The 20,984-nt window shown below is 42.6% G+C and overlaps 1 long non-coding RNA gene across 1 annotated transcript in view; it reads right to left on the bottom strand.

The window, feature by feature from the left end:
- Positions 1–9,428: 9,428 nt before the first annotated feature.
- The window catches only part of LOC142601260 (uncharacterized), a 33,414-nt gene continuing 21,858 nt past the window's right edge, over positions 9,429–20,984 (bottom strand). The window contains exons 3-6 of the long non-coding RNA XR_012834863.1: positions 18,690–18,767; positions 13,766–13,802; positions 12,325–12,394; positions 9,429–10,550 (exon numbers count right to left, since the gene is read on the bottom strand). This is a non-coding gene — a long non-coding RNA (uncharacterized LOC142601260). The remainder of the gene's footprint in view (positions 10,551–12,324; positions 12,395–13,765; positions 13,803–18,689; positions 18,768–20,984) is intronic.

The raw sequence follows: 20,984 nt of genomic DNA, 5'->3' as shown, positions 1-20,984 counted from the left end.
TGGTGATAAGGGCTGGTGAGAAGCTCTAGTCCATTGCTATTACTGTATTCAAAAGTATTCAAGTAGCACTGAAAGGCTTCTCCAGCTCAGTGTAAGTACAGGCCAAATTCACATCAAATTGATCACTGCATGACAACAGCAGTGTCACATGCACCCAGCTTTCATTAAGTGGTAGGAAGAATTACTTAATTTGCAATATTTATTTTCTCATTGCCAACTGAGACCCTGAGTCATGTTCCTCTGCTTGTACATTCTCTGTTGCCAGAGACCCCCACCATTGCCCCCTGGCCCACAGCTGCCTATCATTTATTCTATACATAAAGTATGAATTAGCATTCTACTCCAATTTTAAAGCTGTTCATCATTACAATAAATTGGATGACTAAACCACACATTGGACAAACTCATGCCTTTCAAAATTATTGTTAGGTACCATAGGGTTGAGTCTTCTCGGTCCTCTTGGTTTTTCTGTGTATTGTTTTGTTGTTTTGATCTTTGCCGTAGGTCCCTTCTTTCCTTATTTAATACCCCTCCCCACTCTCAAAGGGCTCAGAGTTTTCCTCACCCCAGAAAGCAAAGGACAAGACATCAAATCCAGATCTCTTGGAAAACAGCATAATGCACAAACCACAGGAGCAATGGGTGTTCTGAGAGCATCTATTCAATGTTAACTTTGTTCCCCGCTTTGATGCTTTCCCATATGCTCTCTTGAAACATGGTGAATCTCTGTTAAAGGTTCTACCTTCTGGTCTTATCCTGTGTAAAAGGCAGATCCTGTAGTCTTGTAAAAGTTAGTAGTACAGGATAATAGAAAAAGTATGGAGAAGGTTTTCAAGCTAGAGGAGAAATTAGAGTTGACAACCAACATGTCACCCACTTCCTATTAAAAGATAGTGGTTATTTGCTAAAGCCCTGAGGATTAAATCCTAGCATTACCTTTTGTATCAGCTTTAACAAACATCTCCCACAAATCACAAACAGATCTTCAGACAAATTAGACTAATGCTCTGTGAAAATTGCAAACACCGTTTCTCTCAAAGTTAAGAAACTGTCACGGCGCAAGGAAGGCTGCACTTCTTTCTGTGCACTCACATCCCCTTCATTTTTTTTCTGTTTGATGTAATCCTTGTCAGGTTGTCAGAAAACATTTCCACAGTCAGCACTGGAGGTGAGGCAAAAGGAACTTTAAGAAAACACTGAGCCTGGCTGAAAGGACCATGCATTGAACTGCCAGGTCCCCATGGTAGGGACAATCTCTTCACTACTAAACTGCGGTACATTTTTAAGAGGGACCTTCCTTCACCTGCTGCTGAGCACCCAAAGGTTGTATCAGCACATGGACCAGAGCCTTTTCTCTGCTTTAAGAGCGGGTGGCTGCCACAGCTCACATCCACACAGACACTGTCTCTCCCCAAAGAGAGCACCTTTGTCCCCGCTGCCGAGTGGGAGCAGTCCCTGGCCCCGGCTGTCCTGGCAAAGTGCTTGGCACTACCTGGAGAAGGTGGATCAGCACCAGCCACAGCCTGGTGAGGAGCACATCAGCAGCTACACAGACCGGGCAATCCCACACCAGTGCACAAGGCTGTGTTTGCTTTGTCATTACAGATACAGCCCAAGAGCTTGGTCCTAATCACTGATGAGGATGATCTAACAGGGCTGGAAAATCTGGACTCTGCCTCCGACTGTCCTTCTTCTTAAGGAGAGCCAAGCCAGCTCAGCTGCAGTGGCAGGAAGGAGTACTGCCCCACAGAGCAGCACTGCCTGCCGCCTCCTAACACCTAACCCCAAGCCCTGAGGTGTCAGGGTTGCCAGCACTGTCAATACAGGCAGAAAGGAGACCAATTTTGCCAGCGTGACCTGACTCCTGGGAGCTTTCAAAAGCATCTTGCCTCTACTGCTCACAGGGAGAAAGTGCCCCTCGGCCGGGGAGCAGTCCTCTGCAGAAGTTACCTTCACAGAGCTGGCGGTAACGTATCTACTGCCGAATACATGGAAGGAGCACAGGAAAACCTGCTGCAGTGGCAGACTGATGCTGGATACTGCCTTATGCATTGGCACCACACTCCAGAACCCCTCTGCCCGTAAAATATTTTGCAGAAGACTCCCAGGGGGATGAGGATATAAAATCAGAATGAAAGATGGGAAGAATCGTAAAAAGGAGGGTAGGTCAGATGCCGAAGCATATTGAGGCTGGTGACAGAATGAATGTTCCCATGTGTAAGCACAGCTCCCTGTGGCACAGCTAACTTCCAGGTTTGTTCAAATGGTGAAAAGTCTCAGAATGGCATTGACTCAGCCATGAGAAATTTGGGACATGCTGTACTTGGTGAGCAGCACCTGGAATTGATTGGTGATCACCCACAGTGTAACGGCAGGCTTGGCATGGGAATTGTTTCCCACTAGTGCAGCTCCGAGATGCAAGTTCCCTTTCCGAGTCCCCAAAGAAGCAGCTGCATTAACTCGCTCCAGCAGAAATGATATATAAAGGCATTTTCACAGCAATATGTTCATCTCCTGCTCTACCAGCTTTGAGGAGCACGGTGCTTTGAAAAGCCACTGGCTGTGAAATGGGAATCACCCCTTTGGCTAGAAAAGAGGGTTAGCAGTAAGGTGAGGTTATTCCCCTCTCACCTGCCATATGGTCTCTAGGTACTTCGGAGAAATGGTGAAAGAATTGTCCTGAGCTCAGACTCAAAGATCATGATCCAAAGCTTACAGAGGCTGCCCATGAATTTTGACTAAGTTTTGAAGTAGGCACTTCTACTCAACCTTACTGCAATTTGTCAACAGAAGTGGCATGACTACGCCATGCTCGTGATGTGCTTCTAGGGGCAGTTGTGGGAAGGGATTAAATGAGAAGTAAAGAAACTTTTGGAACTAGCAAGTTCTAGGTGTGGTTTTCATTTTCTAGTGTAGGCGTTTGCCAAAGTATGTGAGCTGCTTCATCCAAAAAAAGGGTTTGGCCCACCCTTTCAGGACAGCAGAACTCCTCCTGATTGGGCAGTAGCAATGATTTTAGAGGCTGGAAGAAATTTTGCAAGCAGACAAATGACAGACTAATTGTTCGCAAATTGTCCATTTATCTGTGGATATGCCCTATAGCATAAATGTATATATTCCTTCCAAATGCACCTATTATAATTCCAAGGGAATATGCACTCTTTTTTAGACAAAGAAACAATAATTTCCTGCTTTTTTCAGGAAGATATCTGTAAAGATTTTTCTGTTTTTCTCCTCTGTTCTGCTCTGCTCTGCTGTGCCCTGCCCTACTCTGCCCTGTCCTTTTCTTCTAGTATTTCACATTATTTTGATAAAAGATTCTGTAAATACCATCAATGGGTTTAATTAATACATTTAAAAAAAAAAAAAAAAGGGATAAAACAATTCTAACCTGTAGTAGCAGAGACACCTGAAGTCCAGAAAGTCCCTGTCTTGATGGGAAGAGGATGCAGAAGAACAAGTATAACAGACCAGCTGTCCCACCATACGAGGAGTCTGTTCCATGTGAATAATTTATCTTTGTCCAGATTTCTCTCAAAGTGGGTCTAGGATTTAGCCAGATTTTTGCTGAGCAAATTGAACTTTAAAGCTGAAAACCACGCTTAGGTCTGTCTTTCATACAGCAGCAACTAAAAGTGGGGACACATGCACAAAGAAATTTTCCATTTCTTCTTCTTCTTCTTCTTTTTTTTAAATTCCTTTTTTAATCAAAGCCATGCTTTGGGGTATTTTAGTTATATGATTTGAGGGTTTTAACCCATTGAAATATATCAGCGTGGAAAAGAGGGAACATTCGAGTTTTCCTAACTTTTCCCTTTCTCTCCGGATTTTCTTAGTTACATCACTGGTGTTCTTTTAAAGTGGTTTGCTCAGCAAAACTTTTTTTTTTTCCAAAACCTTTTGTTTGAAAAACTGGTCTTTTTTTTCCCAGTGTTCCCTTCTTTTCACTATTTTGCATTAGCATGGATAAAGGCTTTTCAGAAGGGATGAAGCACTCTGTCACAGCCGTGAAGTGAAAGGATCCACATGAGTGAAATGGACTTGAACCTGGAACATCCTTTTCACGCTGGCGTAGTTAGAACTGGTCTCAGAAAAAGGGCTTTTCATCACTTAAACTAGCAAGGCAGATGGAATAAGCTTAGGAATCTCACCAACTTCTTAGTGGTGCCACTTTCAGTTAGCTAGTCCTTAAAGTAGAACCACACATTAGCAACACTGAATTTTCTACCATTTCCCTGTCCATACTTTGTGGCTGAGAACTTCTTGCCAGACCCACAAAGGTGTTTAGGTACCCAATTCCTATATAAGTGCTCAAGTTGACAATGTGAAATCAAAACCTTTCGAATCCTGCCCAGCTATATCCTTCCTTTCCTTTGTTATTGTGAACTGCATTTGGCTTTTATGACATTTATTTTTCAGAAGAGGATAAAACATTTTATCACTTATGAAAATGTGGTTACAATTTGTATGTAGCTCTATAGAATATTACTTGGAGGTGTAACTCTTACCATGCCATTTTCTGAATAGTCTATTTACTAAGTGTTAATGTGAGTCCCAGCAGGGTGCAGTTAGTAAACATATGGGTGTTTAGAAGTATTACATTAATGGCTGTATTAAGTGCCTGATTCTGCCATCAGAAAACATGCGACTAATGCTTACGCACATAAATTGTCTCTATTGTCAGAGCTATTTGGGTGCAGCTTTGATTTGAGGATAATTAGGCCATCACCTCTTTCAGACTCTGCACACTGCTTCCACAGACAGAAAAGGGCTGTGGTGGGCATCACCTAGACCTGCTGCATCGAGCAGGCTGGGCAGAAACAAGCTCCCATCCTTGTCCCCCCCGGTGGGCTATTCTGACTCTGAATCCAGCTCAGGTGCCTCAGTGAATTCTCAGGGTAGCTCCATCCTGAGGGCATCACAACCTTCAACACATTCCTCCCTGTGATGTGACGAAGACGCTGTGTTTTGTTATCCCAGGTTTATAGACAAGGTACAGGGAGACTCTGGATGTGGCTATACATAGCCCAGCAAATATATACATGTATATTTGCATATACATATGTTTATGGGCAAGTGTCTACACACACATATATGTACTCACACGTGCATATATATATACACACATGCATCTATGTATGCACACGCGCACAGAAACTACCTATTTGTGGTTCTGTGCAGTGCTCAGCAGAAGAGCTTGAGATGAGCAACCTGCTCTAGTGGAGGGTGTCTCTGCCCATGGCAGTGGGGGTGGAACTAGATGATCTTTAAGGTCCCTTCCAACCCAAACCATTCTATGATTCTGTGATTTATCCCACGGTGAGTGCCCACACTGCTATTGTTCTGGCTGTTTCTGTAACTGCGGTCTTGATCCCAGATTCACCATGCCTGACTTATGCCATCTGAAAATGAAGAGTCTGACCTTAGAGATGAGTTACTCTCTTTCCATTTAACTGCAGAGGAAACCCAGACGCCAGCTTAGACACCTGGGGTTTCAGTTGCTGCAGGTGGGTGAGATGAGTCCTTTCCCAATGGCATCTCCAAGGTCCCACTGGAATTCTTTGGTGAAGCTGGACTGGAACCAGGATTCCCAAGGGCAAACTAGCAGCCAAGTCCACAAAGGACCTTTTCTTTTGCATAGTGTGGATCTGCATATTTCAAACTGTAGTCATTCTTCCTGATTTTCTTCATTTAGGCCTGAGATTTGTTTAAAATTAATTTTAATCCATGGCCATGCTGCAGTTAGTCTCAATCTATGCAGGTGTAGAAAAGAAATAAATAAATAAAAATCAGAAAAATATATTCTTTATCTGACCTTCAGTTCCTGAATTATGTCTGGATCACTCTTTTTACCATATCTTGATCATACTGTTTCAAGAAGCTTATATATAATGCCTATCTATACTCTTTATTCTATCTATCTGATAAACAATTACACAAAATGAGTGGAAAAATCTGACTATAGACAACTTCTTTGCACTAATTTGCCATTATCTTTTATGTAGACATTCTCAATATGCACCACGCCTGTTGGCTTCATGGGCTGAAACTGCTAACACATAAATAAACAAAACTGCTGTCTTGTTTCACTGACCCCCTTTTTCTGAAATGCTGTTTTACAGCTTCTGACATTACTGTCTGTGAATGATGCAAAGTGAACAAGAACTCCCACATCACCATGGACATAGGCTATTCTTAATCTCAGATGTAACAGCTTCCCAGTGTCACAGGTCATTTGCTGTTCCCAGCTCCCCTTACTTCACAGTCTGCAGACTGGTGAACCTGTAGAAGGGGAGTACGAAGGGATAACAGCACTAAGGTAAGAGGAAAGGCTGACTATAAGGATCTTCCAGCAGAATAAATATATAAAATAAATCTGTAGAGGAGATGAAAAGGATATTGCAGAACAGCATTTGTAAAATGGTATGTTTTTAATGAAAAAGATAATTGAGGAAATAGCTTTTCTTTCAGAAATGTCAGTATTTACTAAGACAGCAGCAGGAGAGAGAGTCAGTGCCAGGAATGTCTAGATTTTGCTTGGGATTGGAGTTAGTCCTGTAACAGAGCTAAATTTAACATTTTTTTTAAAGGAGGTGGGGGGGAGAGCAGCAAAGAAGAAAAACCCCAAGGCTTTGATCTTTCATAATGTTTGCTTGTGCACTGTACTACCTGTTGAAACCACACAGACTTGTATTTTTAATTGGAAAAAGGACAGTATGTGCCTGTGTTCATATGTGATAGCATTTTGTGGGAATCTGGGATTTGTGGTTCAGTCAATGGGTTTGTAGCTATTTCTGTGGATGGCACCGGCTGCTCCTTTGCCAGTCCTGCACCGGAAGGGGGTCCCCCCCAGTAAAGAGCTCTGCACATGTCATCCCTTCTCATCCCACCACCACTACAACTATTCTGTGTGCTGAAAAGGAAAACAAGCCTGTCCCTAACAACTGGTGCAAAGATGGGAGCAGATATGTCGGTCTCAGCAGAAATGCACAAAATCCAGGCTATGTCTTAGTTGATGCAAGCCTTTCCTGTGTCAAGGAGATTTGCTTGGCTAAAACTTTGTATATAATTATAAACAAAACCCAACCAAACAAAAACCCCAAAATAAAATTAGTTCACTTACGGTAACTGGGGAATTGCAAAGTGCAATATTTTCCAGACTTCAGGCTAGGAAAATGTGTTGGTTTTTTTTCCCCCTGAAATCTCCAGGGACATCAAGAGGATCAGCAGAAAGCAGCCTGGTTTTGTCTTAAAACAAGTGTAAAAGGTTCCCTGGTAGGCAGTGTCTCCAAGCCTTGTCAATATTTCTCAAGACAGGTAGCAAAGCATGCAAGAAACCAATTAGTTCTCATTGCAAAAGCCCAGAGTGTACCTCAGGGAGTATGATACCATCTTCCTTCTGATGTCCTAACTAGCATTACTTGGGATAGACATTTATTTAATTCATCTTTTAATTATGGTGGGCAAATGCCAGTAAAATGATCAGATACTAAATATCAGACATACATATCTATTTGGAAATGCCATTAGAAGTTTTTTGTATTATTCCAGGCAATAATATAAGGGTGAATTAAATTCAGCCTCTGCAATAAAAGAAGGTTTAGTCATATCTATGCAGGCAAAACCAATAGGCCAACCACTATCTCTGTAGGTGCCAAAGGATTCACAGTGCAGATAGAAAAAAAGTCATCGTTTTTAATGATTGATCTCCCTGTAAACAAACTGGAAAATAAAGCTACTGTAGTGACCTTGGGATTTCCACCTATAGACATTTTATAAATATTTGGTGATACCTAAAATGTATTTTGAACATGTGTTTATTATAATAGACTATACTAAAATGAAAACCAGAATAAACTCCAATTACTTCCTAAACATTTTGCCTGATAAATCTGGAACATGTTAGAAATATTTTAGGAATAATTGAAACATTTCACACATACAGCATTGATGCAGCATTCTTTTTTATATCTAAACCATCTGTGCTCTTACCCCGCGCTTGTCAGATGGGCACTGTGAAAGGAGCCCACTGATTTGCTGGGAATTACTCTGGCTGAGAAAGCATTTGACCAGTATAACCACACAGGTCACAATTTATTAGCCAAGGCAGCACGTCACAGCACACAGGCAGGTATCCAACATGAAACTCGCCTCAGAAAGCTGCAACCCCTACTGTTTTTCCCTGGAACCTAATCCAGAAAACATGACTTGAGGGAGGGTCCAGCAGAGGAGTTGCATGATCTTCTGCTGTTTCGTGGAAACGCTTTTGGAAGCTATTTTCTGGGGTAATCCATCATGAAACAATCATGGAATAAATGTGTCTTATATAAAGGTCCTGATCCTTTCACTATTCCACCCTTGGCTCCTCTATCCACTCCAGTGGCCACTACAACAGTGGTCCTACTTCTGCCTTAAACAGACAGAATATCACCTTCCCATTCCCAGTCCCCATCTCTCCACTTCCAACAATCATATTAGCCTTTTAAACCACAAAATTACATTAAGAATTCATGGACAGTCGATTATTTGTGACAATCCCCAGAGTCCTTTTCATGCTTCCCATGATGCAGTACCCCATCCTGTAAACATACTTTATACATTTTTGTTTCTAAATATGAACCTGTATTTGGCTGGATTTAGTTGAACCCAGCTTATGAAGTGAGCCAGAGCACCTTCATGCATGAGAGTACTGTCATCTTTACTGCTTCCCAGCCTATGTCATCTGAAAAATGTATTAGCAATAGTTTATGTGGTATTTGTGATTTAAATATAGATTGTGTTGGGTGGAAAGAGGGGTGGTTTCCCTTCCAGAAAGTCTCCACCCATTGATAATTGCCCATAAAATGTCTATGTTGAAATCTGGTAGATGCTTTTAAAAAGGCTATTTGTTGAAACTTTACAATTAGCTGACTGATTTATCAGATTTCCAGTCTTGAAATGTTTTCTCTACAAGCGAAATCAAGTTGATTTGACAAGCTCCAGTTTCCCTGAAATCATAGTAATTGGCACGGAATTTTACTTCTGCCTTCAGTATCAGCTGTTTCCTATGTGCTGCTCCCAAATGAAAGCTAGGCAAGCCAGCTTGCAGTTATTGGAGTCATCCCTCTCACTCTTCTCGAGTACCAGCACAGCATTCACTACCTGCCTAGAGAAAGAGTAAGTTCCTTAGCTGCTGCCTTCAAAAGTCTTGGGGACATTTAATCCAGCCTTGCTGACTCAAACAGATCTGAGCTGACTTGCATTCTCCTAATTTACTGTTAGACCAGAAAACATTTCATCAGCATCATATGATACACATACTTCCTCCAGCTTTGATCCACCAGAACAGAAATACTTATTGAATGCATCTGTCTCATAATGTCTCATTACTAGGAGTTTAACCATCAACATTTAGTAATGGACTCACAGAAGTTCCTTTCATTCCTCATGTTTATTCGTAGAAGACATTGCTCATCTTACATGGGGTTTTCCCTCTCTTTCCCTCTGCAAGATATGGGGTTGGTACAGCCTGAGGTGATTAGAAGCTCATGTTGGGCAGAGAAGGCTCTGAGAAGGCAGAGCTCATCTGAACCAGATTTGGGCAAAGCCACCCAAACACCTGGGAGCTCCTTCTGTGGGGAATCTTCTGGAGGAGATTTTGGATGTCAGGAGTCAATGCCAACCATAAGGTGCTTGTAACAAACTTTTAAAAAATACCTTTTTTCTTCCTTGTGAGCTGACCAAGTGCTTTCACACCTGATCATACTACCTGACCTGGGGCACAAGGCTTTCTGTGCTCCCACGAGGCTGCTGCTTGGGGTGGTAAAGTCCCAACATCAGCAGAAGAATGATGATGCAAAAGAATGCCATTGCCTTAGAAAGGAAGAGCAGGGGAGACCATCACTTCTTCTCATCTGACCTCTTCTGCTCAGCAGATCATGAGGTCTCACCCAAACAGGCCATCTGATCTCCAGCCAGGAGAGGCGATCCTCTTGCTGCTGACTCGTGCCGGGCTCTTAGTCCTGGCCAGGTGGTGTGGCAACCCCCAGGGAGTGGTTAGGAAAGCCGGCGATTTGTTGGCTCTCGTTAGGCCATGGAGCTCAAGCCACAGCTGGAGCAGAGGGAGGGGGACTGGGAATGGCTCTGTGAAGCTCACGGGAACAGAAGAGTGCCGGGGCATGAACAGCACTTGCCCCAAACTTGAGACTTCCCAAAGCTGGGCACCACAGCACCCAGGGTGTGTTCATGGGGCGTGTTGCATGGTGGGACAGAGCTATGGCACATTGCTCTGGATGAACCCTAGCAGTGGTGTTAAGTGTGGTGCACCTCGTATTCTGCACAAACCTCCCATAAAGCAATTTTTTCGAGCACCCTCGGGTCTCTCTGTGGTGCGGTGCAGGCAGATGCAGGTGCAGGACTGCCAGGGCGGAGCACTCAATGTGATGGGGTTTTCCCAAATTTCGGTGACAGTACCTCTGCAGCCACCTCTTCTGCTGGAGCCCCACCAGGACCTTCTCAGCAACCCAGCGACGAACCACGTTCCCGGGTCAGGATCCACATACAGGACTGAGCTGGAAGAGATAAAATAAACCCAAATCCACCCATCTGGTGCTCACTGCAGGACCTCTGCCAGCATGGAGCTCCACTGGGATCCAGACCTTACATGTTATATTTTCTGCAGATATTCTTACAATTAAAAACAGGACTACAAAGGAATCTGGGAGGGAGCTCTTGGCAGCATGTTGAAAGCCCCTGAATAATTTTTTAAAAGAAGATTAATGTAACTGTTGCTGGTACCTCTAGGGAAAAGAACAGCTCCATTTTGCAGCAGGCTGTAATTTGTAAATTGAATCTAATATTGCCACATAAATAATACTGCAGAGATTAAATCTAGCTAAAGGTGTGAAATGAGAGAGCTACAGCATCTAAGAAGCAAATACAGCAAATACTTTTACAGTCACTGTGGAGCAGAATGTATTAACAAACATTTCTATTGTTCAAGTCAGCTCTCTGCTAAATGAGAATAACATGCACTTTATATCACAGGGAAAGTGCCAAATATTGCAATTTTTTTTCTGTTCCCTCAGAGCTAGCCTCTTTGCTCTCCGTGTTGCAGTCTTGTGTTATTGTTCCAAGAAAACTTTTGTGTCCTCAACATATTCTCTATAAACTGTGAAAACTCCAACTTAATATGAAAGATTTATATTTTTCCTGGCTGGGAGTGAGCTTGTGAAGCTACTAGAATGCATTATGTGCATAAAAACATTACTGGCTCTTAAAAAAATTAGCTAAATGCAAAAAGTTCCATTTTTGACCTTTCATCCCTTGACACCATGTGACGTCCAGCAGCCTGTGCATGGGCTTGATCCCAGAGTGTGCGGGTTTATTGGTGTTTAGGACACACTCTGGTAACACATTACTCACTAAAAGTAGTTACGTCTACTAGAACTTATAACTCATACAGCAAAAATAGACCCCCCATGCGCTGTTAAAGTGGTTAAAAGAGTCGTTTTCTGAGCCATTAGCTCCAATTTTGTCAAAGGAAACATTTCACAAGCAAGTATTCCTTAGCGTCATCCTATGGTCTACAGGTTTCTCTTTTCCCTTGCTGTGTATCAATCACCTGTGTTCTCATAGCTCGAGACAAATTTCTCCTTCGGTACAACAGGGTAGCAGTTGGGACGTCTCCTTTACTTTAAACTACAATAAAGTCCGATACTCTGCTCTGGTCCAACCCACTCAATGCCCATTATAGAGAGGAAGGACATCCGTGTTGGCTGTGGAGTGACCAGAGGTAGTTTTTCAGCCTTGGCATGGACACTATCTTGACTACCAGAGTATCCTATCACTGGGATACTGAGTGTGTAGAGGGAGTTGACTTGAATATTGTAACCTTCATGCTGTTGAGCCCCACAGACCATCTGCATTTAACAACATCACAAAAAGTCTGAATTTTTCGTAGCTCTTTGCCTTGTGTGGGGCAGCTGCAATGTTCTCGTTGCATTTTTTACTCCTGTCAGGATATTTTTTGATACATAGCACCTCAGGTTTTCTCATTAAAAATGCTTGTGTCAGCCTCATAAAACTCAATTTCAATAAAAATTTAGATGTCATTTTCTATTGATATTTCTGGTGTTTCCTAAAACCTGTGAAAAGTTTGAAACTTTCCAACCTAGAACAGAATGTTTCTACAATTCCAGGAGATGACTATACATTTATTATTTTTTTTTAGGGCTGAAAGACAAACACTTTCCAAGCCACCCAAACAGCTGCCAGTGTTTATTGCAGTATGGGTATTATGATGGAAGATCAGAAAGGAGAGAGAGACTTTGTAAACATACATACTATTACCACCTCAGAGGATGTCCAATCTTCTGTCCAATCTGCTGCAACATAAATTTCATGATGAAAGAACCTGGAAAGTGTTAAAATAGTCAGTTATACATAATACTTCAAACATGGGTACTGAAAACAATCAAGCCACCAACAACCCTTTGAATCTGATGCACTCTAGAAGCTGCTTTCTTGCAAAATTTCTGCTTGTGAACATCTTGGATTTTCTAATTTTTTTTTCAAGATGAAAACAAAACCCACATGGTACTTGGGTAACAAGCCATTTCTTTCTGGATTTTTGAAATGCTTCAAGTCCCATAACTTACAAACATCAGAACAGCTGTAGTGGGTGAGACAAAGGGCCTGTCCAGCTCAGTATCCTACCTCTAACAGTGTGAGAAGACCAAAGGAGAAGAGCAAATGAGCAAAGAAATACATATGATACTTCTGCTTGTTGTCTCCCAGCCACCCACCACCTGCAGCACAAATACTTCTCAGGCAGATGTACAGAAGTAATTTTTATGAAGTTTGTATCCCTTGATGAATTCTCCTCCAAAACACAAACCATTTGTGGGTTGTAGGGTTCTTTTTCATGGAGTCCAACCACTTCGATCAATAGAGAAGGTAGGAAAGAGAATGAAACATTGCACAGGATGGGAAGAGACCCCTGAGTCCAGGTTCCCCAGTTGTGAATGACTATGGAAGAATTGCCCAGTTTCTTGTTCAAGATGAGGTGACCTTTTCAGAACCTGTAATAGCAATATTATTCAAGCATGGTCCTGTGATACTTTTTCATATGCCCCATCCTCCTCCACTCCTCGCCAGACTCTGTGTTAATACTGCACAGTTTTACCTCAAACTTTAATAAACACAGGTTAACCAAACAGCTTTTTTTCTGAAATTTGGCATGAGCGAGAACTGCATAGTGGACAGCCATATCTTGTTAGTCCGTTGTTCGTGTGCCCTGGGTATCCAAGGAATAGTGACCCCTGGTGCTCCCCCCATGCCTTCCACGGGAGAGGTCCAAGGCATGTGATGAAGTCAGTCCGCCCGCCCGCCCGCCCGCCCATCCATCCATCCATCCATCCCTTCTGTGCCCCCCAGAAAGAAGGCCTGGGAGATGGCATGCCTCCATCAGCTGTGGTGGGGAAAGCAAACCTGTTCCCCTCAGTGTGGTACCTCCTGTTTTTTAGAGCTAGTGGGGATGGAAGTATGGAGTTAGCTTGCCATTGTATCTCCTTTTCCCAAGGTTATCAGTGAGAGGCATTTGGAAGCACTATTCATCACTAGCATGGGGTTGCCTATTGTAAACAGTCCTTAGACTGTCCTTACGGGGGACAGTATCATAATTATCCCTGGGCATCTAGATGGGATCTGTCTGTCATCTAGCCTTGCTGATCATATCACATCATGTCCCTGAGAGGTGAATACTTATTAAAGACACCATTCTCACTTTCTCAATGCAGAATCACTCTTCCTCTCCCCGTCTCCTGAAAAGAAAAAGGAAAAAAAAAACACAAAGAGAGAGAAGAAAGCCATGAAAATTCAAAGTTCATCTAAACCTATCAACATGTGCATAACGCATGTCTGTGTCTATTAATCACTGCTGGGGAAACACAAAGACACAATGCCATTATGGAAAAGACAACAGATCATTCCAAAGCCATATGGCCACCACCATTGATCCTCACATCCAGGAATCAATGAATGATCTTGACTGGTAAGAATGTAGAATGAGAGCCAATATTATAACTTCACTGCTTCGTCAGACTGGGGGGAAATATGCTTGGAGAGTAATGCAAAACTGCAACAAAGGGCACATGGGTGTCCTATCAGTATTTGCTATCAAAGGATCTTATCATGTGGCGTGATGTGCTTTAAGAGTGATTACAGCAACTTAGAAAAAAAATTGCATTACCCCATTTGTTCCTTAATAAATCAGGTTTTTAACTGAATCCTGAGTGAATTGGAACGTGAGTTATATGGACAATCCTCCAAATCCTTGCAGTAGTACATGATCCCATATATTTGGGTAGGAATACTCACATATATATACTAGCAGTTGTTAAAAAAATCATTGCCATCAACATCATTTCAAGACTATTTATAGTGAATGCACTGAATATCACAACTGGATGCAGTACACAGCATCTACATATTGGGCCCTTCATAGGTGCAGAAACCAGATCGGGAATTCCCAGCTAGCATAACAGGCTTTAAATATCTTCAACCATTTTTATAAGCTGTGTTAGAAAGTAGGTGGTCTCTGACATGGTCTTTAAATGCAATGGGCCAGATACTCAGCTGTTATTAATTGTCACTCCTTTGTCTTTGAGAGCACCATGCCAATTTAACCCAGTGTAGGATCTGGCTCAGCATGGTCCTTTCCACACTGTCTGCTTAATCTATTTAAATCCAAGTTAATCTAAAGTAGCTTTCAGCATCGTTTAAAACTACCTCAAGGAACAAACTTTTCTTTTCAAGGATGAAATGGCTTCCAGAGATATTTCATTACAAAGTGGGCCTTCAAAAACTGATCTCCCACACTGCAGAAGTATGTGGCAGTCTTCAGTTCTTGGCTGGCATGGAAAGAGAGTCTAAATTTGAATCTCTCAGTTCACCCTCCCAGAGCTCAAGAAAATTTGGATCTCTCCTGCAGTTTTGTGTAATCTTCAGTTTAAAAGTTTATATCAATAGATAGGAGAAAGTCTCATTACAAGCCACTGTTAATCTCTCAGGGCAAGATTTACAGACAGAATGAAATGCAGAAGTAACAAACCTCCCCCTTCTCTGGCATTAGTGGGCTCTCTCTGGGCTGCAGAGAAATCTCACTCCCTTCTCAGCTTTCACCATGTGCAATATTCCCATTGGGTTGGCACCTACATCTTCTTCTTGTGGAAAACCTATAGGCTTTGTTCGTTTCTCTGGCCTGTTTAGTACAAGCTGTTGCCTTCCCCAACAAGCTCAGCATCTTTCAGAGCTGAAGGAGGAGCTACCAAACAGCTTTCTCTTTCTTTAGTGTTTTACCAGTTGGCACAGCCAACAGCAGGATGTGAGACATGAGTTCGAATGCCCACCACTCACAAGACTGTGCTCCAAGTCATGAAGTGTTATGGAGGGGGATGTTCTGGCTGCATCACCCATATGCTAAAACAGTGACCAGAGTTTCAGTCTGGGATTTTTCCACTCCTGCCTGAAGGTTATCACAGGTCAGAGATGATTCCCAGAAGGCAAGGCAGCTGCAGCCACACTGTTTTGTGGGAAAAGGTAGTGAAGCTGTATGGACATGATCCTTGCAGTGACTATTGGCCTCAGGATCAGAAAAGAGTCTCTGACATATTTCATGTATTAGGGTAGATGCAGTCTCTAATTTCTTATATTAGAACCATTTTGCTTTGCATAAAATACTGAAATAATGGAGTGGTGTCTGAAGGCAAGTGTTTCCTTCCCACTCTTGGCTGCAGTGAGGGGAGGTGGTACCCAAACACCAACATGCCAAATTGTGCCTGGCCATCCTGCTCCCGGGTCCTGACAGAGGCACCCTGGTGAAGCTGAAGCAGGGCAGAATAGCTCCAGGGACTATTTCTAGGCACTGCTTGTTCAGGCCCTCCTTGGGAGAGAGGTTGGAAGATGGGATGATCCTGTGGAGTCAGGAGGAGGTTCCTTGAATGCTGGTGATACCTAAATACCTGATATGGATCCTCAGTGTCTCTTTCAGGGCTGTCCATGCCCTGCAGTGAGAAGTTCAGCTTCAGCTCTACATGAGCTCGTGCTGCACAGAGCCTTGCAGAGTGTCGCAGTGCCGCGCAGAGAAACCTGCTCAGGTCTGAGCGTAGCACGCTCGCAGAGACCTCCCGGATGTGTTAGCCCAGGCAGGACACGTGCAGCTAAGGCCACGCTGCTTCCCACTCTGGAAAGATGGCAATCCACCTTTGTGCTGCCAGTGCAGCCTGCAAGATGCTGAAGCCGGGTGACACCGTTGCTGCCAGGTGCATGAGCAGGGAGCACTCTGCACCGTGCAGTTAAGCCGGGCTGTCTCAGTACCCCAGACTCAGGAACTATGCATGTGCATCCCTATGGCTGACTATCAGGCAAGAATGCATGAAAATTAAACAAATTACTGGTTATTACAAGAAACGTATTTCACTAATTGGCTTCTGAGGGCAGCATTTTATTGGGCAACAAATATCAATAGGCAAAGTGTGGCACTTGTTTAATATTAGAACTTTATTCTAGCCTAAGGGAAAGGAAAGACTAAAGGATCAAGGAGACAAATGAAAAACAAACACGGAAAGCTGCAAAGTTAAAAACACTGAGGGGAGGAAGCCACAAGGGAACGGGATTAGATTTCAGAGTCTCCGTAAGTGAGCACAAGGATCTTTCTTGTAAATTAATTCCACACTTAATTTTTGGAATTCTTTCTTACTTTTCCAGACTCCAGCCAAAACTAAGTCAGATGAAATGTTATAAGAGATTGGCATCCTGGGATGTAGTGGTAAACTAGTTTACTTTCACAGTTTCCTTTCATATGTAGATTAAGCACTGAATTTTCGTTTGTCATTGCTTGCAAAGATCTAAGTTTCCTTCCTAAGGCATCATCTTTTATTAATCAGCTTATCCACAACAGAGTCCAAAGAGACTGGAAATGGGTTCAGACAGATGTTGATAAATGTCTTAAGTTTCTTATAAACTAAATCAAGGCCAGCCATGTTTTATTAATAAGCTAACCTTCAAACATACTTTGCCCTCTGTATACTGTATCACACTTTATATGCCATCCTGTTTACACTGCTTGTCCCAATTTTATTCAAGGCTGTTAACATCCCTTACTTAAAAAGGCAAACCCCAATGTATATGTATAATAGTGTCATACAGAGTAAATGATATCATCTGCAAAAATACATGCTACGTACCAGGTGTGGTAAGAATTTGGAAAGACTTATTCCTTTATTGCTACATCGCCTTTCCTTTAATTTAAGGGGGGGGGGGGGTGTTATACCTATTGCTGGCTAAATGTATTTAACCAGCATGCAGCTTAGCCGATACTATCACCTTGCCATGGAAAATAGACTTCTGTCATGTCCCTGAATGCTGTGGAGCGGATGCTGGGATCACACTATCCCACTTCTGAGAGCCTGTTCTCTGCCAAGACAGACTGGAAAACCCCGGGCCATTCCAGACCAGAAGAAAGACAACATTCAGTCTCTTTGGGTCCCAAATCCCTCAGGTGTCGCCAAGCATGAAGTGGACACTTGAACATGCATTTTGGTTTTACAGATCATTAACATCCTTCATATAAATTATAAGTGTTTAGAGTAATGTTTCCATAAAAGAACTGTATGGATCCACGAATGACTGGGTGAGCCTTGTGGCCAGGATGATCTGTGAAACCAGAGGACCTGTATAGCATTTCCAATGGAAAATTTGATGATGGGGACAGATGACAGCCCAAGGAAAATGTTTTGGGAGGTGGGGAGAGGATGGACAGTGGTCTCTGGCTTACAGTGTTAGGGAAATGTTGATCCGGATATCTCCCAGTGACCAAAACTGTGAATGTGATCGGTGACATTATCACCTCCAAAAAAAGCTTACATTGTTTTAGAAGAGGGAGGAAACAAAAATCCCTCCAAACAGATTTTGACAACTCATTTTTTTAACCTATCCCTAGAGGTTAGAATTTTAAAGGCATGACAGCATCACTGAAAGAAACATTACTGCAGTTACAGGAACATGGCTGGTTAAAGGTGTCCTGCAATATGCCTTACAGCATAACATCTATAAGGGCGTTGTTGTGCTCCTCAAGTTCAAGCATAGAATGTTTTGCAGGATCAGCCCTCACTAGAAAGCATTTTTGCAAGAGGTACGTTTTTTGTGGGGATGCTTTATGGAATTTTAGGCTTCTGCAAGCTGATTTTTCAGAGATGCTGAGCATTTTAGCTTTCATTAAAGTAATTTAGGGGCTGAGAGAGCTCAAATTTTGAGAAAGAAAAATCCAGTACCTTGGGCAAATTCCTGGCTGTACTCTCATTGATTACAATTTTATCATTGACTTAAAAAATAAAAGGCAGGGTTTTTTGTTTTGAGGGTTTTTTTAAATCATCGATAAAGTTTGCACTATCTCCACTAAAGTCAGAAAATAACTTTATATATGTAAAACAAAGCATCAAGAAAAAAGCATGTACAGCCAGAGGCCCCTCTTGCAAATACGGCTCTGGCATATTCAGCTGAGAACAGGATGTTCACACAGGCACAAAATCCCAAGTAACATGTATCACGAAACACTTCCCATTAGGTCAGAGTTATAGTGCTGATTCATTAAAATGCAAAGCATTGCACTCAGACTTCAACTTTCACATGAAATGTTCTGAAAAATGTACCTTTGTGGCTGAAATAGGGTGAAGTCCTGTCCTGTCTTCTCTTCTCCTCTCCCCTCCCAAGTTTCTTACAAAATCTTCCTATGGGAAAAGTCATGAGAAGATAAGCAGAATTCAAGCGGAGGAGCTTGAAACACAGCAGATGATAATTTATCTCACTGAAAGGGGTATCCATGAGAGATCTGAAAAGACCATTGGATAATTAAAGTGATACATGATTGGAAAACTATTTCTGACTGTGTCAATTAGGCATCTGTTAAAGGTTTTAACAGAAACTAGCGAAACTGTGGAGAAAAGAGAAAAAAAATCAGAAAGATGTCTCCAATTTGCTAGATCTATTGTTTCATAAATGTATTTTCCATTGTATCTCGGTGTGCTAAAACACTTTAAACATCTTGCTTTCATCAGGTTCTTGCATAAAGGATCCCCTCTGCTCTTTAGGTGCTTTCTGAGAAGTGCAAGATTCCTCTTTGCTGACCAGCCTCAAATCTCATTGAAGCTAATGGGAAATCAGGAAGGTCCTTCGCTGGGCAGGTTTGGGCCCAGAGGCACAAATGAAAATACTTTCACTGTCTTTATCGTGTTCAAGAGATGAAAGGAGAAATTTCGGTGGTGCTTAGCACTAGCCTTGTATTCTGGGTCTTTTGCAGGACACGCAAATCCCACATGACAATTCCTCTTATTTTTATTGTAGCTGATGAAAGTTCCCAGCATGGGGAATCATGAAGGTTTAACTGCCACAGTTGCCTTGCAAAAACCCAGCATCTAAAATGTCAGTTTTCCCTCCAGAAAGAACAATCAACACAGTTCATGACTACTCGGTGCAGGGTGTCCTGCTGAACATCTTCTCCAAGGACCTTCCTGTACGTTCTTCATAAAAAGTTGTAGCATTAACTCCTGCCAGGCTGGTCTGCAGTGGTAACTACTTTTCACTCGGGTTTAAAAAATAAAAACTTGTAAGAGGTCCTTCTCCATAAAAAGCAAGTGAGCTGCAAGATCCAATGGCTACCTGAACTGTGAAAAGAAGGATGTGTACTCTCAGTGGCTACACTGAAGCTCGAGATGCCTTACTTCTTAAAATCAGTAATTTATTTTCCTATCAGCTATATTTATATGTAGCGTAAGGCAGTCAGAAGCCCACTTGAGCTGGACAAGCAATCTCTTACATAAAAGTTGTCAAAAATCTCTTAGTCATCCCATTGGCATCAATAGAAAAATTAGGACTATGTCTACCCTGCAAAATAAACAAGCTCAGGACATAGGCACAGTCTTTCAGCATGGGCTAACTATCATTCTCCAAAGACATTCCCAAGCACAGCTCAAATAAAGTAAAGAGAACTTTTTTCTTTAATTCCTTGGGATGTCCTCAGAGAGGATGTTCACTGCAGTTTATATTTCTCGTTCTGTGGGATTTGCTGAAAAATCCCAGCTGTACATCTTCAGTATAGTTATCCTCAAAGACCAATTGCTCTTAATTACGTGAACTACTCTTCCTGCTCCCTGCAGGGCGTAGGGACAGGGCAGGAACCCCCTAAACCCTGACCACCACCTGTACCCCAGGAGATATTAAAACTCTGCTGTAGCAGCAGCACCCACACACCGTGCTGAAAACAAGCTATTGCACGGTCTCCTGCTGCATCGCCACTTCGCACGGACACACCAGCGAAGCGTTCAGCTTTGGTGCAGCCGCAGCACTGGGGCGGCAGGGAGCGAGCGGCTCCTGCGCGCGCCGCCTTTATGCTGCAGATGTTGGGCCGAGCGTAAAAGCTCCAGCTGTTGGCTCTGAAGGCGTAACCCTAATCCCGTGCCAGAGAGCGGCGGGCGGCGAGCGAGCAGTTGAGAGGTTGTGCGTGTGTGTGCGCGCGTGAGCGTGTGCGTGCGTCTGTTTTGAAAAGCATTAAAATGGCTGGCTGTTGGCGGGAAAATGACTCGTTTAATTGCTCAGTGGAGGCCTGGCCCACCTATAGTGAGACTGGAGCAGTGTACAATCACGGAGAGTGTAACTGATGGGAAAAATGTGCCGGTTTTACTGAGTGTAATAGATGCTAAAAGGTATAACCTGCTGTGTAGTTTAACAGCTCCTATTAAAACCCCAGACAAAGCATTTGCTGGGATTGTGGAAATTCTACAAAATCGCCTGTCCCAAAAGTCACCAGAGAGCACGGAGTGTTTCTCTTTTTATAAACTGAATCATAAAAAAAAAAAAAAAACACATCCCAAAAAACCCAAAAAACAATTTCTGAATATGTGGCTGGATTAATGAAATTAACAGAGTACTGCTATTTTAACAGAGTTTAA

This window comes from Balearica regulorum, chromosome 3 (genome assembly GCF_011004875.1).
Source record: "Balearica regulorum gibbericeps isolate bBalReg1 chromosome 3, bBalReg1.pri, whole genome shotgun sequence".
Taxonomy (NCBI): Eukaryota; Metazoa; Chordata; class Aves; order Gruiformes; family Gruidae; genus Balearica; species Balearica regulorum.
The sequence above is the reverse complement of the archived record's forward strand: the minus strand, read 5'-3'. Positions and strand labels throughout refer to the sequence as shown.